We start from the raw sequence: 11241 nt of genomic DNA on the forward strand, positions 1-11241 counted from the left end.
CTTGATTACTCTTCCTTAGTTTTCCAAGAAGCAGTTGTAAAGACTGAGACTTATTCCAGGCCCTCTCTAAAAGTCTGTTAAACTCCTCGAGGCAGGGCAGGCCATTCACATCCACATGGCCCTCTATGGCAGCACAGACCACAAACATCTGCATAGACCACCATCATCTTTGGGGGTAGCATGAGTCACAAAGAGAACTCTTAAAGCTGTGATAAGGAGGCTGAGTGTAGCTCTCAATTAATGGCTTCTTGTGGGGATGTGGATGGAGAAGGACTCAGACTCAGTTTTCTTTAATGGGCTGCCACCAGGAGTTTGACCATGCTCTCGAGGACAACACAAACTGACAAACTGGTTGGTTCTTGGTTCTCTCTCTCTCTCTCTCTCTCTCTCTCTCTCTCTCTCTCTCTCTCTCCTTCCCTCCTCCCCTCCCTTTCCCTGCCCTTGCCCCTGCCCCTCCCCCTCCCCCTTCCTCTTTCTCTTCCTCCTCTTCCTCCTTCTCCTTATTCTTCTTTAGGGCATGAGGGAGGTGCCAAAGGTGGCGGGGCAGACCTGGAAGATCTGGGAAGTGAGTGCTCCTGGTTTATAATGTGAAATTTTCAATCAATAAAAACATTATGGAAAAGATATCATAAAAGAATGACATAGGAACACCTTTGTGAGGCCATTTCCTGACCTCCTGAAGTATCCCAGGAAACCCACAGGCATGGCCTTTCAAATCATTCTTGATGTAAAGAACTCATCTGAACCCTACTGTAGAGTAGCCAGAAACAACGACCATCAAGACATGACAGAGCATGTGGTTCATAAGGATCCTTTCCTTGAGCCTGACCCCTAAGCTCTGTGGTCCCAGTTGGGTGGCTTGGCTCAGGTTTGAGAGTGACTCTACCATGGCTCCAGGCGTAGAACCAATGTGTTCTCTAGGAGGTGTCCAGCCTCTTGGTACCACAATATGATACAAATATGCTGGGCCACATTCACAGCTCTCTTAGGACACAGGTGGTCCGAAGGCCACATGTTGGACACATACAGAAAGCTATTCCCCTCTAGTACCAGGATTCCCACTGGCATGTAAACTCTTGTCTCTCTAAGAAAGATACTCAGGATTTTGTACACTTAAGGAGGTCCCCAGACCATCAAGACCAAGGTCCTCAAACCAAAAGAACAGAAAAGTCCAACCCCACCTTGACGAGGTCCTGGAGGTCAGCAGACTCACTCTGAAGAGCACTCAGGCTGGCTCTAAAGAGATGGGAAGTCATGGGGATCAGCAATGTTTTGCAGCCAAGCCAGGGCAATCCCCCAAATTCCTCAAGGGGGGCAAGGCAGAAGGCTCCTGTGAGAACTGTACTTGTGAGGCCACTATTTACCAAGTGTACAGTAAAAGTGTCTAATTGGTAGGAAGAGCCCTCCAGGGCTGGCAACTACAGTAAAGCAAGGACATGAGAACCCACTGCTGTCTTCTTTCTCCACTCCCCAGAGTTACTTCAGTTCGGATGGATGGTAGCAGCAGATTGGGATCAGGCAGGAAGGGTGACAATAGCAGGAATCCCAGAGATGGGCCCTCAGGGGTCCTTGGGCACCACCCTCTGCCCCACACAACAAGTTTGCCAAGTGAGACAAAAGATTCCTCCAGTGCTGTAGATTATAATGTCCACTTTTAGAAATGAAACCAGAGAAGCAGTTTCCTGATTTTCTGCAATGTGAAAACACAACGCTCCTTGTTCAAAAAAGTAATGCAAATGTGAAGTCAACACCACCTAAACAGAGGATCACATGCTGGGGAAGTCAGCCCTGTCTGGGGGGGTCAGGTAAGTCATTCCCAGGGGAGTTTGCCCTCACTGTCTGAGAACAGGTTAATCATAAACATGCCTTCTGATCTGTGAAGGAGAAGGGGGTAGGGAAAGCGAAGAGAGGAGGAGAAGGCAGACAAAGACTCAACTAAAGTTCTTTCCCTCCATATTCAAGCTTCACTGTGTGTAACTAGATGTAACCTTCCTGGTATTTATATGGTAGCCATGTGACTAGGGCATCTTCCCTCCATCCTTCCCAACGATGAATGTTTTGAAATTTAACGGCCATTGCAAGGTATTAAGAAGGTAGGACCGTGGGCTGGAGAGATGGATCAGTGGTTAAGAGCACTGACCGCTCTTCCAGAGGTCCTGAGTTCAAATCCCAGCAACCACATGGTGGCTCACAACCATCTGTAATGAGACCTGATGCCCTCTTCTGGTGTGTCTGAAGACAGCTACAGTGTACACACATACATTAAATAAATAAATTAAAAAAAAAAGAAGGTAGGACTGTATACCAACTATAAAGGGCTTCTGGATTGTGAATAGGATTAAATGATGTCATCAGAGTAGAGTAATGATTGAATTACGGGTGGCTTTATGAGAAAGAAAATCTAAAAGATATGCATACATACACATATATTATTAACCTCCAGAACCAGAAGCCTTTTTGTCTTATAACTTACCCAGGCTTTGACAGTGCCCAATTAACCACAGAAACTAGACCAACTAACTCCAGCCTTGAAAGGTCAAGGAAGTTTGTCATAGAAATTGAATGATAGTTGTTGTCTCAAGTTCTGAAGCAACAGAAACTTGCCCCTCCCGGGCCCTAAAAGCCCAGAGAAAAAGCTACTACCTACAGAAAGAATCTTATCCTCTAGATTTCATGTTTTTTCTAAGGGAAAAAAATCATACACAATTCTTAGTGTACATTGTTATTATTCTATTTACTTATTTATTTTTTCTTTTCTTTTTTTCGGAGCTAGGGACTGAACCCAGGGCCTTGCGTTTGCTAGGCAAGCGCTCTACCACTGAGCTAAATCTCCAATCCCTCACCCACCACTTTTAAAAAGAAACTTTTTATCTACCCAGCTCAGGTTCTGCATCTTTAAACTCAAATAGCATTTTGACCCTTGACCTAGTGAAGGAGAGGCCTGACCAATCACAGCATGATTTGAAGAGGATGAGTCAGAATGAACCCGGCTGAGGTAGCCTGTTGCCAGCCAAAACCTGAAGTCACACTATACACAACCAACTCTGCCCTCTATAGCCAATTACCGTAGGGCAACCTTCCCACCTCATGATATTCCAAAATTTGCCCCAAATTTCTTCGAATTTAGAATCTGACACAGATGAATTGATCTGACATTCTATCTCAAAGTCACTTAGAAAGAAGCCAAGCCAAACCAAACCAAACCCCAAAACCCTTTAATGTGAACCAGGAACAGTCAAGTACCCCGCTCGCTAGTGACTACCCTTGCCAAAACACAGTCCAGATCTCATCGAGGTCAAGCATTACCAAAAGGTCAAAGTTCAAGGGCAGTTTTCTGAAAAGGTTGAAGTTGTGGCCAAGGTGGGCATGGAGAGATTTGCTTTGAGCAAGAAATTCCAGCTGGTGCTTTGCCCTGGTGATATAAATTTTTTTTCAATATGCCTTGACAAGAAAGTTAAAACAAGGGCCGTGAAGCCAACCAACCTGTCTAAGGGGATTTTCTTCAGCCTGTCCACTTCTGCAGTCTAATGAAGCTTCACTCCTCCCTCCCTGCTAGACAAACAAGTCTGTCCTGACTTAAAAGGATTAGCGAGCTCAGTTGCCTTGGAGTTAGTGAACTCCCCAGCAGACTCTGGGCTCTGACACTCACAGTCTGGCCGTCAAATGACCAAGCCAACCTCCCTTCTTCCTTTCCACTCTTTATGGTTGAGTCTGAGGATTTGCCTGGGCTGCAAAGAGACAGAAACTTGCGTTCTTAGTTTACAGATGAAACCCTTATATTCGGAGCCTAGTACATTTGCACCCTGCTCACAGGAGATTAACAGACAATTCTTTGTAGTGTATATGTCTGGATTTCTTACGGGTGGTCAACATCTCTACCGGGACTCACGCCACCCTGGCAAGTTACCAGTGCCCCTTCTGTCTATGAGTATGTCATGCAGGTGGGGCTGGCCAGTGCCCCTGCAGCTTTGTGCTCGGGCCAGCCGAGATCCTTGAGTTATGAGTCCATGAGTCATCAGACTGGCACCATGCCAGAGCAGCCTCTGCTGAACATTCAGGAGCACGTTGCTCTTAGGAAGAAAATCTGTTGGTCCCAGACCCTTCTACTGCACAGCGGAAGGATTCCATTTCTGCTGCCACTTGTCCTGGGACCTCCACGGCAGGCACTACTTTCCTGCATAAGCTGCCAAGTTCATCCGTGCAGTTCTCAGGGTCTCCAGTTTATCAAAGGCCCCCTGAGCCCCAGGAAGGATTCGGTGACTGTGTAGTCACTACGCAGCTGTGATGTGCTGGCTCCTGCACCAGATGCTGACGATGCCAAATAATGGGTGCCATACAATCCTCTGCGGACCTTAAGATTGAAAGGCTCTTCTATCCAAGTCTGACGGGATCATTTTTGTTTTATCTTATTATATTTTATTTTGCTAATTGTTATTATACCTTAAATGCCTATTTTTATTTTCCTAACTGGAGACAGGAAGGGGGTTTATCTGGATGGGGGGTTGGGTGGGAGGACCTAGAAGGAGTAAAGGGAGAAGAAACCATAATCAGTATATATTATGTGAGGGGGAAAAATCTATTTTTAATAAAAGGAAAATAAAAGCAAAAAGAAAGATCTTCCAAATAAAGAGTTTTCACGGTGACACAGTCACAGACTCAGCTAAATTTCTCCCATTTCCACTTCACACTTAAGGTACTGAGAGGAATCCACTCATAGGTTGGCACGCAAGGCTGTCTGAGGACTTCGAATGAACTAGGCACCGTGCCAACATTTCACGTTTAATCTTTGAAATTATTTTACAAATAAAAAGGCTGAGGCAATCATGTATAAAATATAATTGACCCTGGAGGGTCGGCAGATGGCTCTGCAGTTAAGGGTTGGATTGGAGGACTGGAGTTCTGACCCCAGAAGTCAGGTGCGGTTACCATAAAGCCCAGCACTGAGGGGAGCCTAAATAGAATCTCTGAGGCCTGCTGGCTGCTAGACTAGCTAAATAAAAAATTTACATAAACAAACAAATAAAGCTCTAGGGTCAGTAAAAGAACCCACATCGAACAAATAAAATGGAGATAAAGATATTTGATACCCAGCATCCTTTTCTGATGCACAGAGGCCCACCCACACACCTGCATACACCTCACACATACACATGCACACACACATGCCCCCCACACACACATACTCACCAATTAGCCCAAGATGCCCAGGCTGTCCATGACAGAGATGGTGCAGGCCTTTTGTCTGTGAGCTTCGGCTTTCCAGATACCCCCTACTATCCATGCTGCTGTGGAAGATGAAGGGACACAGTGAGCTCCCTGTGCATACAGAAGGGAGGTGCCCCCCCTCTCCTACCCTACTCTTCTGCCCCTCACTTGATGGATCTCTTTCATCATCAGCCGAGGACGAAAGGGATAATAGAAATGGAGGGGATGGTGACGTGTGCCTGTGACCTCAGCCACTGCTATCACAGGCCTCCCCCTGCACCCCACTCGTGATCCTGCAGATCCTTCTGGATGCTCTGTGTTTACTTTTGGTTGCTATGTCGCCCAGAGGCATCAGATCACAGCAAAGCCTGGGAGAAAATGCCTGGCTCGCTCTGCCAGGTTTGCCCTTTTCCCTTTTGAATTGCTTGTGCATTTGCTGCATTTTTGCCTTGGGTTAGTCTGTCGGATTCAGCCGGGAACCATCTGTACACCACACAGATTTTATCATCACTCAAACGGTTAAAACTCTGAACAATTCCTCTGGGGCCCAACTAAACCCAGAGAGAATCCAGGCCAGCTATTAGGTTCATGTTACCTTCTTTACGTCCTTGGGGGTCTCCATTTGGCCAACTCCAGACATCCTTGGGTGGAATTCGTAGTCATGTGAACGCACGATGCAAAGGAAAGGACAGGCATGGCTCTCCCCATTTCCAGAGTCTGCCTGCGTATGCGATCCCATATCCACGCCTTCCATATTTGGCTATTGCTGAAGAGTGTATATTTTACAAGTGCTTTTTTTTTTTTTTAAGCGCTCATATAAATAATACTTTGTATACTGTCAGGGATCCACGTAAAACCTTTCTGCTATTCAAATAGCACGTGCGTTCTTGCATCCCTTTGAGGTGCTTCTAGAAGGTTTTAGTTGTTTATCCAAAGGTCAAACAAGCTCTGGAACAAAATGGAACGGATCAAACTCACTTCTTGTAACACTTGATTCTTACCTTTTCAGGACTGAAGAGAGAAGCGAACTCCCAACTTGCAAACCAGTAAACAGAGATGAGTCCTGAAAGCCAGAGGCTTGCTTCCCCTGGCCCTTCTGAAATGGAGAGACAGGCTTCCGTTCTGCCAAACTGCCAACAAAGGACTCACACCTTTGCTCACCTTCCTCTGAAACTTGAGGCTAAGCCCACAGTGTGACAGACTGAGTACACGCAGCCACCCAGGTGATCCTGTGGAGGTGGCTCTCAGCCCTGGAAACGCGTTGCTGCTGTCTGGTTCAGGAGCTTTGCCACCTCCTCCCAGAGACCTGGCTGGGTTGATGGCATCATGCACTTTTGCTGGGGGGGCGAGGAGGTTTCAGAGAAGAAGGCCTTTTCTCCAATGGTATTGTCAGCGAGCAAAGCCCGGCCTGAACACAGAACTGATTTAGGCTGTAGATATAGCTCAATTGTAGAGCACGTGCTTAGCACGCAGGCATCAGGCCCTGGGCTCAGTCTCCAGCAGAGCAATATGGCAGCTGTACTGGTGATGCTGGTGGCAGTGGCGGTGGTGCTGGTGGTGGTGCTGGTGGTGGTGCTGGTGGCGGTGGTGCTGGTGATAGAACTAGGGAGACAGACAATTGGCAAAGTTCTTTCTGTACAATGATTAGGGCCTGAGTTCAGTCTTCAGAATCTATGGACAGGCAGGGGCGGCACACAGCTTTAATCCCAGCAATAGAAGCCCTAACTAGGACACCCGGGAAAGTCCTTGCTTCAGAGACTCTATTCTTATCCACAAAAATCGAGGCCTCTCTCTATGACCTGAACCTGGAATAATAATCGGATACAGGAAGTAAGGGCAGCGGTCATCGCCAAAGATATTCGGCTCACGATATGTAGGAAACCAAACTCAGTACTGCCTTCTTATCCCCTTTACCTGGATCTGCTCATTTGGTTCTTATTTGTGGCTTAAATAATGGCATTGACATTCTCAAAGTTACTTATGCCAAGGTCCTGAGGTTGCCATGGTGACTCCCACTAAGATTCTCACAGCTTCTCCTTCCTGCCTCCCATCTGCTTTACCTTCCAATGTCCAGTTCCTCATTTCTAATGGACCGTGGTAAAGTTTTCCTCAAGATCTCACACACACACACACACACACACCTGTCCTCAACACTCCGGTCAGTTTTACCTTTCTCAAATCATAATCCCGACACAGATTGTTGTCCTGAAGCCAGACAGCCTTAGGTTCCAGTCTCTAGGACTTTTGTGACCACGAACACACTTGATTTCTGCCTTGTGAGAAAGCTCTTGCGCCAGAAAACACAGCTCGACCGTGCCTGAATTCCTGATTTATAGAAAACTCTGAGGCAATGAATGGTTTTCTAAGCCACTGAGCTTTGCAATGATTTGCTATGTAATCACAGATATTAATATAAGAATTAAATAAAATCGTAAACAAAGGGCTTGGAATAACACTTGGTGCATAGTCAATCAACCTTGGCTAATATTATTATTGTTGCTTACCTAGACGTACATAATACTAGATGGAATAGTCTTAATGAGAGAGGAGATGAAGTCTATTTATCTACTGCATGCCAAACTCTTCACAAAGTACTTAACCCAGGGTCTCTCAGCTAGTATTTTGTTGACTACAAGGTTAAACAAGATGGACTGTTGACATAGCTCAGTTGGTAGGGTGCTTGCCTAGCATGCATAACGTCTAAGGTCCAAACACCATATAAACAGCGCATGGTAGAACATGCATATTTGTAATCCCAGCACTCAAAAGGTAGAGGCAGGAAGATCACAAGTTCAAGCTGATCCTCCACTATATAGCTACTTCAAGGCTAGCCTGGGCTATAGGAGACCCTGTCTCAAAGGGTAGAGGGAGAATGAATAGGGAAGAATGAATTGAGTCCTCTAGACTCTTATGTGGGCCGTTGAGGGTTAGGGACATAGTCTGGTTACCCAGGTTCTTTCTCTAGCCTGAAGGTGAACCAAGGGATGTGGTAAATATCCAAGAAACTGAGGCACAAGGTACATCTGAGTATTCATTGCTTTACTGATCCGAGATGTGTTACCCAGGAGCACAGTTTTTACAAAACCAGCCCAGGTCTGCACTGCATTCTTGGAAGACACAGAGAAAGCATTGAAATAATCAGTAACCACCTTCTTCCCTGGCCTGCCAGGCACATTCTGAGCTGTGGATGGGAGGGGAGAGCACAGGATTGAATGAAGAAATATTTGCCAGAGGGGCTATACACACAGTTCCCACCCCAAAGAGACCACGCCTAACGAGTAACAAAGAAACCATCCATACATGTCATCAAATCATTAATAGCCCAGTTGCCCACCCTCCCCCTCACTATTCCTTCCACTTACACTTCACCCACTCAAATGACTTCCTCTATGACATCTTCCCTAATGTTCGAGATAAATGTTGGAACCGCTGCCCTGAGCGCGTCCCCACCTAACCGAGGATGCTCGCTCCCGGTGAGGGCATGGCTACCCTTGCCTGAGCCAGAAGCTGTGACCTAGTTCCTGAAGGGCAAGGATTGCTCTTGTAATGCCCATCTCATCGGACTAACAGAATAGATGCTGATACAGAACAAAGTGTTCTGTTTCCTCTCTGTGCTCCCCAGGGAAGGAAGTCATGCAGGACATATCAGAAGTCTGCAGAAGTTGGTCCACTTTAATGTGAAAGTTGCTTGCCCACTCTCCATTATCCCAAGCCACACACACCCTCCAAGCGTGGTCCCTGACCTCACAGCACCAATGTCATTTAGGGCTCCATCAGAAACTCTCGTTTCTCACACCCCCACTAAGACCGACTGGATCAGAAACTCTGAGGCGACCATTAGCGGCGATCTGCGTTTTAACCAGATCACCACATGATTCCTGTCACACAAATTCTAAAATCCCCATTTTGAGTCTACTAAGATACATGTGGAAAAGACCTTCCAATGCAGACTGAATTAAAATTAAGATTAAAGAATTCTAGACAACGCCCCTTACTGTAAAATGTCCAGGATCAATGAAAACGCCCCCCACCCCACTATTTTTCCGAAAAACAGTTCAACTGGCTGTTAAATGAACTCGACGCGTTTATTTTAAATGTGCAAAATGAATTTTCATATCCTAAGAATAACACCAGATGTTTTACCTTTCTTTCCTAATTGATTTTCCAGCCTACAGCAATCCATCTTTATATTTTCCAGTCGGGTCCTGGTGTAAGGAAAGAGTGCATTCTGGCGGGAATACTGTAGTAAGTGCCCTGAATCTTAAAACAAGTGTGATTTGGGCTGCCGTGCAATATCTGTGTGTTGGTCTTCCCCCAAACACGGACAAACAGCCTTGGGTACCAGGCAGCTCTGCACTGGCAGGAAGTCCAGAATGGGCCTTTTCAGGAGACGGGGTCTCCAGGCTCTCAGACAGCAGGCTGCAGAGCTCAGTTCTGGGCATTTGGCCCAAGCCTGAGTTCTTCCCCAACAGAGAGTTCCTGCACTCCCTGGTACGGGAGGACTCTGACTCTGAGATGTGCAAGTAAACACGGTTTTTCATTGGGAAGACTTCTCTCTAAAATGAAAAGAAATGAACTGTGGGATAAAGAGGAATGGTGTTGGACGGGGAAGGAGCAAGTTTTGCCCAAAGAAGTAGCCACCCAGGGTGGACCCAGCCTCTGCACTCCTGGCAGAGCCCAAACAAACCCCTACTGTTGGCCTATGGGCCCTGGCGCTGCGGAGCTAGAGGCTGGCTCCTAAATGCTTAAATGGGTGAAAGGTCACCACAGACAGGTTTTTCTGAGCTCACAAAAAGTGCTTCAGTGTCTGAGGGAAGACAGGAAAACAGAAGCCTCTTCTTTGAAGCATACGACTTCAAAGGAGGCCTCCCCAGCTTGGACCCAGGGGGTGGAGGGTGGGGGTGAGGCGCGGAGAGGGTGGCAACCCAGCTCGAAGAACCCAGAAAGCAATGCTGCCAAAAGCAAAAACACAGCCCTGAAGTAGACCGGAGAGGTTGGCACCCTTCCCTGGAAGCTTCTTGGAGCTGGCAGGTTTGAGCCCTCCCGTCTACAGCAGGGTTTTAATGTGGTCTCCTAAGACCAAACCAGCCTGTCTAGCCAGAGTACACTGCAGAAGGAAGCCTGTCTGAAATTAGGGGGCCTCAATACTGAATCTCAAATTCAAGTCTCAAAGTCTGCTCTAGTCACCCAGGGCCCTTTCTGGTCCTTAGAGGAAGGCATCATGGGTTTCTTTGTAAACATTCAGGCAAAAGTTCTGTAATTAAAGAGCCAGCTCCTTATTTCAACTCCCTCCCAAAGCTTCCACTCAAGAACGCCACACACATCCCTTCCCCAGAGATACCAGCTTAGTTTCTGGGAGTATTTTTGTTTGTTTTTGAGACAGGGTTTCTCTGTAGTCCCGGAACACACTCCATAGACCCTTGAACTCTGAGATTCGCCCACCTCTGCTGGATCGAAGGCATCCACCACCACTACCCCACCACTACCGGGCTATACCCCACCACTTAATTCCTAGCCTGGTCCTGCATGCGATTAACCACCCCTAAAAACATTTTAAAAAAAAGTCATCTAGGTTTAATGTTCTTGTTGTCAAAGTGAGACAAGCAGCACCCCAGAATAAACCTCAGATACTTTTTAAAAGACCTACAGATGAAGTCAAACCAAGATCTTTGGCCTCATGTAATAGGACTAAATGCACAATAATCAGTACACTCTGGGTGTCTGGTTGACAAGCTTATCCGCCTCAGGGAATCGGACAGGAATAACCTGGCCTCTTGGGGTCACCCAACCCCTAAAAGGTGCTAGGTTCATTGACCATATTTACCATATAGAAGCAGTTACTTCCAGAAAGGGTCTCTTCCCTTACCCCCCACTTCAGACGTTTTCTATGACACTATTAAGCCACAGGAGCCGTTTATAAATGTCATCATCATAGTCTTTTAATATTTTACATAAAAAACTGTATACACAGCTTATAGAACTTTTATGTAAACATCATAAGCTCACCACTTTGTCATCTGTCAGTTTATTTAAAAA

Source organism: Rattus norvegicus, chromosome 6 (assembly GCF_036323735.1).
Source record: "Rattus norvegicus strain BN/NHsdMcwi chromosome 6, GRCr8, whole genome shotgun sequence".
Lineage (NCBI taxonomy): Eukaryota > Metazoa > Chordata > Mammalia > Rodentia > Muridae > Rattus > Rattus norvegicus.